Raw genomic sequence first — 14150 nt, 5'->3', positions numbered from 1 at the left:
ACCCAGAAGTACATGTAGCAGAGGTAGCCAACATACTCTGAGACCCTTGAGCCATTCTGGAATCCCAAGAACAGTGGCACTCTTAGAGGAGAATTGACATACACTAGTCAATTTCAACTAGTGAAATTAAGTTATTCTGCAACTTTGAACCAATCTGTCACGGCTTCCAAAGTTCTGCAAAATGGTGAAGATCACCAGTAGCTTTCTGAAGCTTTTGATGACTAAAACAGTGGAGGATGTTCATCACATTTGATGAGTGACACAGAATAAATTGTTTTGGTGGTAATAATAATCTAACAAGTCTTGGAATACTACCGCTTTTAGATATTAGAGAATTTCTCCACTTGAAAACCACAGAAATTGCAAACACACCTGAAATCGGCGTGATTTTCAAATGGAAATTTCAGTCAATACTAGAGATGCTAAGAAAACTAATTTTTTATAATTTATATTATATAAATGTAATGATAAATTAGCTAAAAGCAATACTAGAATCTTACTTGGTCAAGGGAAGACACAGGAAGGTGAATACAGAAAAAACTGCTAATGTTTTTGTGTTTGGGTAGTACCAGATTTCATTACCTTTTGATATTGTGGCCAGGACATTGCTAAACCTCACCAGCCTTTATTTATGAAGTCAGATATAGATGAGATGGGAACACGTGGAGTAACCATTTCAGTATTAGCAGGGGCAGAAAATTGTAGATAGAAACTTGTTTGACTGGATGAGAAGGGTTTATCTCGGGATGCCTCTCTGTGTCTCTGTGTGTACCAGCAAATTTCCCTGGAATTTTAAAGTATTTGCATATATTCAGACACACATTATCTGAATGCATTATTCATATTCAAATTATTTTTAGTAATTAAAAAAAAAAAAAAAAAAAAAGAAAATCATCCACTGAAGGAACACAGTTCTGCCAGAACTCGGGATAAAAGTGATGTGACTAATAACCAATCATCTGACGACATATTGGTGTGCAAAATATCAGGGCTTAACTTTCCTGTTGAAGTAATTTTCTGAACTGCCTGCATGAAGCTCTCTTGTGGTAGTTTGCCTTTCCAAAATTTATGGATTTGATATGTGAAGAAAAAAGCAGTGATTTGTCTGTCGAAAAATGTATTGATTTAAATAAGCTTTCCTGTATTTGCTGTTTGAGAATAATGTAGTGCCAATTTAATGGTCTATATAAACTGTTTCATCTGTTATTGAATTTCAATGTATTCTTTCTGGAAAGACTCTTACCATAATTAGGCCAGTAGGAGTAACAACTTCAACAGAGAGCTTTACTAAATGAAAAGACAACTTGGGCTTATAAGGAACATTGCATGATAACCAAATGAGTGAAAATTAATGTAACCAGAATGGAGAGAAAAGTATAAGCACTACAGAAGGCTTAAATTTAGAGGAAAAAATATGAAGGAATATTTAAAGTATTTTTTTATTGCTTTTTTCTTTCCTTTCTCATTCTTTTCCTTTCCCACCACAAGACCAAATAAGAGTGGAAAGGGTTTTGTCATCCCTCCACTTGTTCAGAACTGCCTCTATGGAATAACACTGGAGTTCTGGAATGATGCATTTGGGGACCACACTTGAACTGGCACCTAAAAGAAGATAAGGTCATGTTCATGTGATTCTACAGGCATTTTTAGCTCATCAGCATTGTGAAAAACAAGCACAGTTACAGTTTACAAATATCATCATTCTCCAGCAAGTCACTAGGTACTCCTCCTACCACCCCTGTTCTGCCTGTTACAGCAGCTATGCTTGGAAATTGGCTTCTCTTTGCTGCAGCATTGTCAGCAGTTGTCCCAGTTTCAGCATTCACAGATTCAGAGTGAGAGGAAAGGAATAGATGACTTGGACGTACATCTCTTAATTTTAACATATTTTGTCCCTAAAAAATTCAGCCAAAAGCAGAGATGATCTCCCTCCTGCCAAGATGAATTAGCAAGGGCTGCTCACACTTTCAATGAATCAAGAGTTGAAGCACCTCATTGGTCTTTGAAATTCTTATCTAGACTTTAATTTTTCACTGACATGCATGAACGTATATATAGAAATGATTTTGGAGTAATGCCTGCACGACAGTGTGAGATACTATAGTCATTGAGACAGTCCTAGTATATTTTGCTTAGTGTGAGACCTTTTCTTAACTACATGTTTCCTCTTGGTTTTGTTTATTTTTCCATCTGCTTCAATGACACATTTACAAGAAAAGATGAGAAGTAATCACTAAGCATTATCACAATACCCCTGTATAATTCCTACACTAAATGACCACTGATCAAATCCAATGAAAGCAAAACCTCTTGCAATATATATTATCTACTCTTTTTCTTTATGCAAAACACTTAACAAATACATTGTCTAACAGATACTGTGCATGAGAAGATCTAGGAATTTCCTGACAAAGAGATTCTCCAAGTCTGCTATTGTACCATCCTAGTCATGGGATCAGGATCTACAGCTTAAACCACTCATGTTTGACACTCATCAGGCTGTCTGGTCTTCTGCCAGATAATTCCCACACAGGATTTGAGATTTAGCTAAATTCAGGAGCTCATCCCAAAATACAGGCTAAATGCAGCTGGCCATTTTAGAAGACAATTGGCCTGATAGTATATACCTGAACAGGCAATCACTTGGCAGCAGGGCCAGAAGCTCTTTTAATAAAGAGTCTATCCAGGCTGCATAATGAAGGAGGGATGTTTTGGCTTGACTATCTACAGAACCAATGCAGTACTAGGTATTTTAAGAGTAGTCATGGCCTGAGATGGCACAAAAGTATCTCTCTTGTTTGATTTTCTCTGTAAAATGTAAAAAAGCCTGTGAAAATCCTTGTCCTACAAGAGAGAGTTGAATGAAAGCAAGGCACTTGGGCCATTGACATGTTTTCATGTTCCTTGTGAAAAAAATAAAAAAAATAAAATTTATGTAGCATTAAACCAGATAGTTTCCTCTTAGAAAGAAACTTACTTATCCTAGCTGTCCTTCTGTGGTTGGTCTAAATATGATCTAAATTAATCTTCAAATGTGATCTGGCTGTGTTATAAAATTATGGTTCTTCCCAGTAGATATCAAATTGAGACCATGTTTTTCTGACTGTGCTCTTCTAAAGGCCCTGGAAAAATTGCAATTTATGGCAGGAGGGATACTACAAGAATTCTGGAGCAGTCTGAAAAACAAATAAAGGCAGAATGAAATTGAAATGAAGCAGAGCAAAAGTAGAGGATGATAAAAACCACCTCATAGGAAGACAGTCTGTAGGAGAGAACTACAAACTAGGAACAGTAAAAATTGAGCAGAGGTCCAGAACTGGCCTTTGGCTGGCTTTTGCTGTGCTGTTAGAGATGGATAGGCAATGTTTAAAAATACACAGCTAATGTAAGCCTAGATATGGGTATAGGCATATGTCTAACAGTCATTGTAGATATCCTGTGAGAATTTAGACATGGTTATCTAGTCTTTCCAAGAAGACATTGCTTGAACTTTTGAAATTATTAAAAAAATATAAATTCAGATTTCTGGAATTGCTATGTTTATGAAAATGTAAAATCTTTATCAGTGTATTGTGGAAAATTAAATGTATACGTAGCTGGAAAAAACAATCTGCGTTTGGAATGCCTAGCAAAGAAAAATCTTTTTGTTATTGTTGTGTTATATTAAAAAAAAAATAAAAGCCATCTTGACACATTTATGATTTTTTTCACAGTATTTTCTGCATTCTGGCAAAACATCACACAGTCCCTATCAAGATAGTGAACAAATCTGTTGAAGAAAATTATATATTCTGTGGAAAAATTTCCATGTTTTGAGAGCTATTTTCCTTCAGGTGAGTAAATATCTCATGAGTGAAAATTGCATAAAATAAATGAAAAAATAGTATTGATAAATTTATTAAAGGGATTCTAGGATATGATTTATTAAATTATAGGAATTACTATTCATGAACTTTTGAGTGATATGCTTTGACTCCTGAAAATGTGTGCCACTCCTCTCCATTATTTGGGTAGGATAGATTGCTGTGTTCATGATGGAAAATCCAAATTTTTAATTTCTGAATGAATAATTGAAAAATTAATTGATCTAGAAAAATTTACCTCTGAGGAAATAATTTTATGATCCAGAGCAAAATAATTGAGGGCTGCTGAGTTAATACTAACATTTTACAATCTTTTAGAAAAATTGTAGTCTTTCACTGGAAATTGAATATGTGACCAGTAAGAACTGCATGCAAATTTAGAAAGGAGCAATACTTCTCTTTTATTTGCAAAACGTGTTGGAAATATAAAACATTGAAGCACTTAATTTTAGTCTTTTTTGCATTCTATAATTTTATCTAAAAATTATGTGACATTGTGAAATTTGGCCATTATCATAAAATAAAATCTCAAAAATATGTTTTAATCTTTATTTAAATTAGTATTTTGCATTATATAGTTAAATTTAAATTTTAGCTAGTAGCCTATGTACGCTGTATCTTTTTGAGCTTCAATATTGTTATTCATCTTTTTCCTGCTTCAGAAAAATATTTAATTAATAGTACCTCACGTATCTCACGGCTAAATGCATCTCTAGGAACTTTCATTTTCTATCTGCTAAAAACATCATTTCATCAAGTGGAATGCTACTATGTTTTCAAGCTCTTCTTAAAAAATAACTCTGTATATAAATCTATTATATTATTCAAGTAAATGCCCTTTTTTTTTTTCTTCCTTGGATCATGTTTTGTATGTCCTAGAACAACTGTGTTAAATAATCACCATATCTTCTTCTCTCTTAAAAGAAACCAGAACTCAGTGAGAGGTGAATCCTGCTTTGTGTGGGATTTGTTGTTTCTCTCTGCATTCTTCTCTTGTGAATAATGCAGAACTGTCATCTTCTCTCCTATCCACTATTTTCACCCTTCCCATTTTCCTAATCAAATTATGAAAGAAATAGTTCTCTGCAGTTTCTCAACAGTGGCTGTAACACATCAGAGTAATTGGTGCATTTCTGAATGATGTTTCTCTTTGCTGTACATTACACATGAAAAAAAAGCATGTTCAGGACCACCTGTTTCTTCCTCCCTGGGTAGGTGTCTAATTTGCTGTGTATATTATTTTCAAATAAAAGCATAGTTGCAGCATGATAAAAATGAACACTACCGAACACAAGAGAGGAACAAAAGTCAAAAGTAATCCACAGTTCTAAACCTCAGACACAGCACAAATTCTGACCAAAGTCTCTGTTATTGAATTAGGTCTAGTCATTTTCTGCAACCCATATATCCTTTTGATCTTCTGTTTTAAAAAAAAAAAAATATTTATAGTTGGTTGCCACATACTAAGCCTTTTCTATATGCTTTTATTTCAGAAGAAAAATTAGGTAAAAATAACACATTAAGAAACAAAATCCAATTATTAAGCAGACTTCAGCCTTTTACTTCCTTCATCCTTTTGAGGAACAAAAGCAGTACAATAGGAACAAATTAAACAAATCAGTTTATAAAAGAATAAAATATTGTATCAGAGCAATAAAAACTGCCTCCTCACCAATGCACCTGTTCTAGATTTGCAGGCTGAGGGTTTTGTGTATCTTAATAATTGCAACAGGCAATAGTTATGGATATTAGCCACATATTGTCTGTTACCCCTTTCACCACTCCCTCACATGTTCAGGTCATGCATAACCCCCTCAAAAAAAAAAAAAGACAGAAACACCCATGGGCTTGAAAATATAAAAAAAAATTAAAAATATTCACAGATTTACTATGAAGACTATATTTAATTTGAAATCTCAATAAATTTAATGCATGAAATAACTCCTACAAAATTGCCTTTGATAAAAGTTTTGCCTGGTTGATTAAGTTGTTATAATTGAAATTTCATCTATGTGTCATGCATGTTTGATACGACTCATCAACATTCAGTTAAATGAATATATATATTTGAAAAATACTCACCATGTGGGCTCAAATTGTCACATACTGGGAATGGCAGTGTGGTGCTATAATATTTCCCTGTCAACCCAAGGGTTATTCACGTGAAGAAAATGAAGTCTGATTACATGCCATGTATTTTATTTCTAAAAACTACACTAGTATCATTAAAATTATGTCATTAGAAGAAGAAGCTTTTATTCAATGATTGACAGATCATTTCCCCCGAGTAACAGATATAATAGATAAAAGCCATTTTTTAATGTGTATAAAGTCCACTGAACAAAAATAGTAGTAATAGTATCTGAAAGCATTTATGTATGCCTGTTTCTTTAAATGTCAAGTCTCTTGCGCCAACATTTTTCAAAAAGGAAAGCACAGTACAACCTGAGTTCATAGTGCTGCAAGCTGCTGAAAATAGATTTTCATAAATAGGTTTGTATAGACATTTCTATTGATTTACATATATTTTTATGTTGTTATCTATTTAGTGGTGATATTTACAACTTTAATGGTAAGTTTGGCTTTACGCCAAACATTAAAACCTTTTTACTCATTTTCTGCTTTATTGTTTTGATTTTATCCATTTGATTTAAAAAGCCCCAAAAGTACTTGAAACTATTTTAGAGATCTGAACACCTTTTAATACACCTCTGCTTATAGAAAAAGCCTCAGAGCAGAATTGCTTAAAGAACAAGTAATAATACCATATATGGTCAGATAATTGTCTCAGATATGTGAAAATTATTTAGGTGTACTGCTTTTAATAAAGAAATTTTATGCAAGCAAATCAATTTATCTTATCTGATGACGTTTTCTAGAAGAGATTTTGACCTTTGTGATTTCTTTGTGCAGTTGTGAAGCATTACTACAGAGGTGTGTGTGACAAATAAGTACTACTTTGAAACTGCAAGCATAAACATGCCTAGATATTCCAAACAAATGAGGAATATAACAATGAACGTGGAAAGCATCATATACATGTCAAGATTTTTTAAAAAAATTAAAGGAATGACAAGACATCTAAACACAATTTGCATTTTTTCATCTGCCTCATGTTATTAAAACATGAGGCTGTTCAGAAATGACTAGCAACAGCTCAGGACTGGACTAATGCTCAGTTCCATGAACAAAATAACAACCTAGTTGAGTCTGAAGGCTCTTGGTAGTTCAAGAATAAATTGCTACATTGTGAAGACAAATACTGATTGCTGTTGCTTTTGGATATACAGGATAAGCTTTTATCTTTTCTGTATCATTCCAAACACTGGTTGTTTTTTATTGCAGTGTAAAAGCATATGATGCTGTCAATATTCTGTTCTCAAACCATTATCTACAGACATTCTTTTTCCTCAGTTTATTTTTTGTGTTCAAATCTAGAACAAGCAATGATAAACCTTTTCTTCCCTCCTCCTCCCTCTTCTCCCACTCCCAAATTTGTCATAATTTATCTTTATTTGTAATGACAACCTGTAAGTACAGAAAGAGCAATGTCTTGGACTCATTCTATCCTACTAACACAGAGTTAGGAAGCCTTATAATCCTAGAAAAGTCTCTAAAAGCAATTGAGAACAGTAAGGATTTAAGTCGCTCTTGTGTGAGGTTTTGAGTATCCTCACAGGACGTTTTTAGCAACTCCATCATCTTCAAAATGTTTTTAGGAGCTAGGTCATCACTTGGTAGCTTCAGCTAAATGCCTTAAGCTGGCCTTCAAAAACTGGAATGAAAACAGGCCATAAGTCAGGTTGTCAAGTTTATTGAATTGAAAACAATCAGACCATTCTGAAGTTTTTAGAGAGAAGAATTACTAAATATCACTTCCTGAAATCCTGAAAACATTCAAAGAATTGTTACAAGTGACACAATCATACAACAGAAAAGTGTCTCAGGAGTCACATTCTCTGCTAAAATCAGGCATGTAAAATAACTCTTTCTAACAAACAAGGTACATTGGTTAAAGATTTTGTCAGTTTTTATTTAATATTGATTTACTAATGTAGTTTTTTTATTATTATTTTAGAACTGCAATAGATCAAATGTTAATGCAACAGACCATATTAACACTTTTTTTTTAAAATTTTTTTTTAATCTAACTGTTGGGTAGTGGGAACATTCCACTACACATATCTCTAGTCTATGTTTCTGAAATTCCATGTGTTCTGAAGCACAAATTTGTGCCAGCTCCCATGCTTCAAGCCTAAATTCTACAAAGAAAAATACAACCACATGTTTCAGCAGGTTGTGGTACCATTACATATGATCAGAAAAAGGAATAAACTGCAGTCAGTATAATGTCCAATAGGAAAAAAAAATATTTCCTTGTATCTATCTCTGAAACAAAGAGATGCAATCTAAATATACAATTTCATAAAAGAGGTACAGAAGACTACAAGTCCTCCCAGTATTCTGCCTGTATAAATGATGACCAGGAAACATTTGCATTAGAGGTTCTGAGTCATCATATGAAACAAAGTTCCTCAAATTAGGAGCTCAGTCTTTTTAGATTTCCTTTAGACACAAAAGCGATAGATAACTTGTAAGCAGAAGTACTGCATGTCAGAGAAAACTTGATTTAAAAATCAGATTTAAAAAAGCTGATAAACGTCTAAAATTAGATTTAAGGAATATGATTTATGTTAAAGGTAAGAATTTATACCTTTTGTCAAAGTTTTTGCAGTGTGTTTTGTCTTGACCACACATGAGTGTAACAGCTTTTAAAATACACTGGTCATGTCCAAGATGGCAACTACTGTGTGATTCCTTTACTACCCAGCTCTTACCTTTCAAATGTTTAAAATATGCTGTGATATTAATCAGTCGAAGTCATTGAATGAGAGTAGGTTACAAAATGTGCATCTTGATTTGTTTTCTCTAATTGCAGTAATATTATAGACCACCTGTGTTTCAATTAGCTAGTCAGAAAGGTGTTTACCTGGGGAGCATATGATTTGCAACAGGAGATGTAAATTTCAGTCATCAAGTGCTCTGCACTAGGGACCATTTTGATATTCAGTCATATTTTTAATCTATCTAATTGTTTTATTTTCAACCACTATTCTTTGAAAAAATATAGACCCTTTCCTTTTTAAAAAATGTTAAAAAGGGAAGCTTAACTGGTTACTTTAGATATTTATATGCGAGGGACTTAAAAATAGGCAGCTGGAGCTTTAATCTAGCTAGATATCAGCATAACTGCTTTTTGTTTCCTTTTATTTTGGAGGTATCTCCTTCTTTAAATTATAATGAGGTGTCTGTCAATTTATTGTAGGTATGATTTAAGTATGATCCACTCCAGTTAATTGTTTCAAGAAGGGACAGTACTTTTAGCAAGACTCTAATTTTGTGGTTTTGGTGTTGATGACCAAATATTTATGATTCTGTCAGCCTAATTTGAATGTCCCCATAATATAAGGAATTGTATTTATAGCTTATATAAAATATACAACTAATATGTAACCAGAAAATGATGATTTGAAAATTGAAATTAAAGAATTGGGAGGCGGGGAGGAGGAGGTTATCTGTGCATTTTTCTTTTTCTTCATATTGACATTTGAGAATAAGAAGGGGGGAGAGAGGAAACAGGCATGTTCAACACAACAAAGTGACTGTTCAGTTTCTGGGGTTTTTTTGGGAAAGGATAGAGCAATTATTTTCCTGCACGTTTGCTAGACCAATACCTGAATTAGGAGAAAAATAAAACATTAGCCACCTAAAGAGAAGCTTGTGTCAACCCAGATGAGGGGTCATTTCTGCACATTCTATTGGATTTTGTGAGACAGAAATATTACCTGACCCTGTAAAGAATACCAGTTTCAAGTTTTTGTACACAAAAGGTACCATGCTTTGAGGCTGTGTGAGGAATTCCTGCAGATGGCCACTATGGGTTTGCATCTGATGCTTTCTTGCTTCATAAATGTCATTGAAATAAGCAGGGACTGATCTAAAACCTGTGTTAATGCCATTTGAATTTTTATTGGACACTTTTGAAAAGGTCTGAAACTTCTTACTGATGGGAACCTGACAACCCCTTGTTTCAGCTAAACAGTGACTCTTAATCTGATACTCAAATGAATTTGGTGAACTTCACAGGGAAAAGTAAGAAACTGAAAATCCAGGACTGCATTAGTTGTTGTCCTAGCCAAATACTACTCCGATGTGCTACCATTTCATGATTATTTTACTTTTTTTTTAATTTTGCCGCAGAATGAAGAACTGTGATATATCTGACCTCAATCCTGCCTAGTTTATCTGGTTGATTTATTGCAAGATTCTGTAAAACAAACCCAAAAAATCCCAAAAAGGGGAAAGAAAAAAGGCAAACGAAAAAACATACAACTTCTCTATTAAATGTTTAAAGCATGCTACATTCTAGAGTTCTACACAACCCTGTGGAGATACTTCTGTAAATTATTAAAATAATAATAACAGAAACCATCACAGCTATTTGAGCAATGTTCATTATTACCAGTATCTTCCTGTCAACATTAATACACTCTATTTCTCCTTCTTCATGAACAGATAGGGAAGCAAAGAGAGAGAGACTGAGAAAATAAAAACCTGACATATTCTAAGCTGACATAGTTTTATGCATTTTCTTTCATAACATGAAATTATTGGGTGTCAAATGACCTGCTAAACAAAGAAGATAAGCAAGCCACTTAGGTATAGTTAATAGAGTGCTAACTAAAACTCCAGCAAACTGTTACAGTTCACCAGCTTAGTAACACCATGTAGGAAACAATACTCCATGACCCTTAATTAACATTATAAAATAGCTTCACATGTTTCGGAGATTGTAATTGCGAGTTTTTGCAAAGACTAAAGTGAATAAAACTTACTGTGCATTGTTGTATACTGCATATATAGGTTAATAAGATCTAATAGGGAAAACATTATGAGTCCCAATTACAGAACAAAAACTACCTTTCCTGTTCACGATGAGTGTTCTCTATAGACCTTTAAATTTTATTTAAAGGCTAATTTCTGCTCAACAGCTTTTCCTAGGTTTTATAGAAGACTGATATTTATGCATTGCAGTACATTTTGGGATTTACCAGTATTATTTAAAATAAAATGAGCATTTCTCCTGATTATTTTTTCTGTGCATCATAAGAGTTAGGTTATTAGATTATTAAATATGTTATTAAATTGTTATTAGGTGAAAATATGGTTTAAATAATTTGAGATTTTAATGTATGAGTTCCTTATTCTAAGTATTTGTGTGTGTGAGTGGAGGGGAGAAAACCTAGATTGTTTCTTATTTTAATCCAGAATACTGCTGTTAGAGACCTACTGCTGTAAAAGATATGTACATCACATCAATGAATTATTGCATTTTCAGTAACATGAAGAGATGTTGTTCTCTGCACAGATGAAGACCAGGAGGTCACAAGACAGAAGAAACTTACCTGACAATATTTGTGACTATCAGTCTCTTCTCCCAAGTAACAAGAGATAGGATAAGACAAAATGACCTTTATTATTGGATATTAGGAGAAATGTGTTCCCTTAAAGCTTTATCAAATACTGAAACAGGCTGAAGTGGAGAAGTCCTCATGCCTAAATACATATTTAAAATACATGTAAGGGAGACTCTTAGGAACATGGTTAAATGGTAGTGTTAGTTTTGCAAATGTTTGGACTTGATATCTTAGATGTCTTTTCCCATTTAAGTTACTCTATGATTCTATTATCAATAATTAATCTGCTTAAAATGTATTTGCTGTGTGTTAAAATTTAGATTATCTAAGTTATATTAAGTACTTGTAAAAAGCAATTCAACCCAAAATGGATGTTTCCAGATGTCTGATGAATCTCCTTCTATATTCTTGTACTTCTGATGTCATAAAGAGAGCCTAGAGTGAATAATTTAGATTTACAGACACAGTTCTTAGGCATCATAGGCTAATCCAAATGAAGGTAAATTTCCATGCAAAATCAAATTGATGTTTCCAGATGCCAAAAGGCACTTGCCAGTCCCTGGGTACATGCAGTGAGTCTGCCTCACAGAATCACAGAACATTTGGAAGGGACCACAGTGGGTCATCTGATCCCACTTCCCTTCTCAGGCAGGGTTATCCCAGAGCACATGGCACAGGATTGTGCTCAGACTGTTCTTGAACGTCTGCAGTGGGAGACACTCAACACTCTCTCTGGGCAATCTGTTTCAGTGCTCAGTCACATACAAAGTAGAAAACTTCTCAGTCGTACATTTCTGCCTGTTGCCTCTTGTCCTATTGCTCAGCACCACGGAGCAGAGCTGATTCCACCCTCTTGGCCCTTTAGATACTACAGACATTGACAGGGTCCCCTCCCAGCTGTCTTTTTTACAGGTTGAACAGGCGCCCTGAACAGGCTCCTTCAGCCTTTCCTCATAAGAGTGATGCTCCAGTCTCTTAATCATCTTTGTCTCATCTGCTGCACATGGTCCAGGAGCTCCAAGTCTGTCTCGTGCTGAGGAGCCCAGAGCTGGACACTCCAGATGTGGCTTCAGCAGAGCTGAGCAGAGGGGCAGGATAACCTCCCTCAGCCTGCTGTCAATGCTCTTCCTAATGCACCCCAGGATACTGTTGACCTTCTTGGCTCCAAGGGCACTGCTGGCCCCTGGACAGGTTGTTGTACACCAGGTCCTCCTCCTCAAAGCTGCTTTCAAGCGTGTCAGCCCTCAGCCTGTATTGGCACATAAGGTTATTTTTTCCCAGAATCCAAGATCTTATGGATTTCCTAAGTATTTACTACTCAAGGAGATAAATTTTATTTTCTCTGGTTAGTATTAGTCAAAGTGATAACACTCTACAATCTTCACAAGTTTATATACACAAGGACCAAAGCTCAATAATGGACCCCTGGGAGGAGGACAATAAAAATAATAGCTTTAGCAAGCAGCTACTCTAGCAAAACAAATAATGATATCTGATTCAATTTCTGTTTTCTGTTGGATCTACCCCAATCTTTTATATAACAGCTGGGGACCAGCATGGTGCAGTAGTGTTTTCCATTGCAGACATTTCGTTTGAGTAACAAAAAGACATTTTACATGTTATATTGCTACTTAATAGGTTTGCAATAATAGCAGGCCATTTTCTAACAAGTAGCACTTTTGATCATAATTTTTGCAGTTATATGTGTTGTAACAGTGGCCACAAGTTATAGGTGTTAAAAGCACTATGTGATCTATGAAATGTACTAGTCTTCTGTATTGTACTTTTACCTGTCCAGCACTTTGCATCACCATTTCAATATTTTAAATTGCATTAATTAAGGAAGTGTTTCTGAAGGTACATGCAGAATCATTATTAACATAAAACTGAAGCTCATGAGAGTCTCTCTGATCTCTTTTCTGAAAATCTGTAACACAGCCATTGAAGAGTGCTGGACCTCCCAGCCAGGCATGACAGTCTTGCCCCAAGAGAACAAATCCATACCAAGAAATATCATATCAGTACCATATCAGAAGTCTCATTGCTCTGTGAGAGAAACTCAGATGCATCCACACCTGTCTGTGAAAGCAGTTTGGAGTTTGAACATGTGAGTGCTTTATTTTTCTGCTTACTGAACAGCACTGAATGATGTCCTGTAGTTGTTAAATCAGTGCCATCTGTGTTATATTTCCTCCCATCCTCCTCAACATAGGCATATTTTGATATTATTCTACTCTGGCAAACACACTTTTCTTTTTAGTTTTAATTACTTTATGTTTACCATAAGAGAAAAAGGACCAACCACATTTTACATAGATGATGTTCAGCACTTATTAAAGTATATTGATTTTTTATTTATCTTAAGTCTGGAAACTATATTAGTAAAAAGGTTATGCTAATAAACTTTAACATTTTTATTAATAATGCTTTAGTAAGCTGCCTGGAAAAATCCTAAATTATGAGCTTATTATAAAAGTTAGAAGATATTGCTTTATTAATCTAGCCAGTTTCACATTATGAATGTAAAAGTGTTACATTTTTTGGTAAAATATAGACTGGTATGCTGTAAGAGAGAGATGACATTTCTGTCTAGTTTCATAGATATCCATACTGTTAATCATAGATATTATTCAATTCATCCTATATCAACTATACTAACACCAGCCCCAGAACTACACTTGTCCAGAAGAAATCAGTCCATTTGTGATGTTTAGAGCCAATAGGTGACTAAATTAACTCTTTGCCTGCATATGCTCTTTACAATGCACATTTACTGCATGTTTCTAGATAATTCATTTTTTCTTCGCCC

At 34.4% G+C, this 14150-nt stretch overlaps 1 long non-coding RNA gene across 1 annotated transcript; it reads left to right on the top strand.

Annotated features, from left to right (window-relative positions):
• The first annotated feature begins 2648 nt into the window (after positions 1–2648).
• LOC147654084 (uncharacterized) lies at positions 2649–13765 on the top strand. Its single transcript, XR_015285445.1, has 3 exons — positions 2649–2747; positions 3714–3833; positions 11263–13765. It is a non-coding gene; the product is annotated as an uncharacterized LOC147654084 (long non-coding RNA).
• The last annotated feature ends 385 nt before the right edge of the window (positions 13766–14150 follow it).

Source organism: Cyanistes caeruleus, chromosome 3 (genome assembly GCF_971803275.1).
Source record: "Cyanistes caeruleus chromosome 3, bCyaCae1.hap1.1, whole genome shotgun sequence".
NCBI classification, from domain to species: Eukaryota; Metazoa; Chordata; class Aves; order Passeriformes; family Paridae; genus Cyanistes; species Cyanistes caeruleus.
This window is presented reverse-complemented; position numbering and strand designations above follow the sequence as displayed.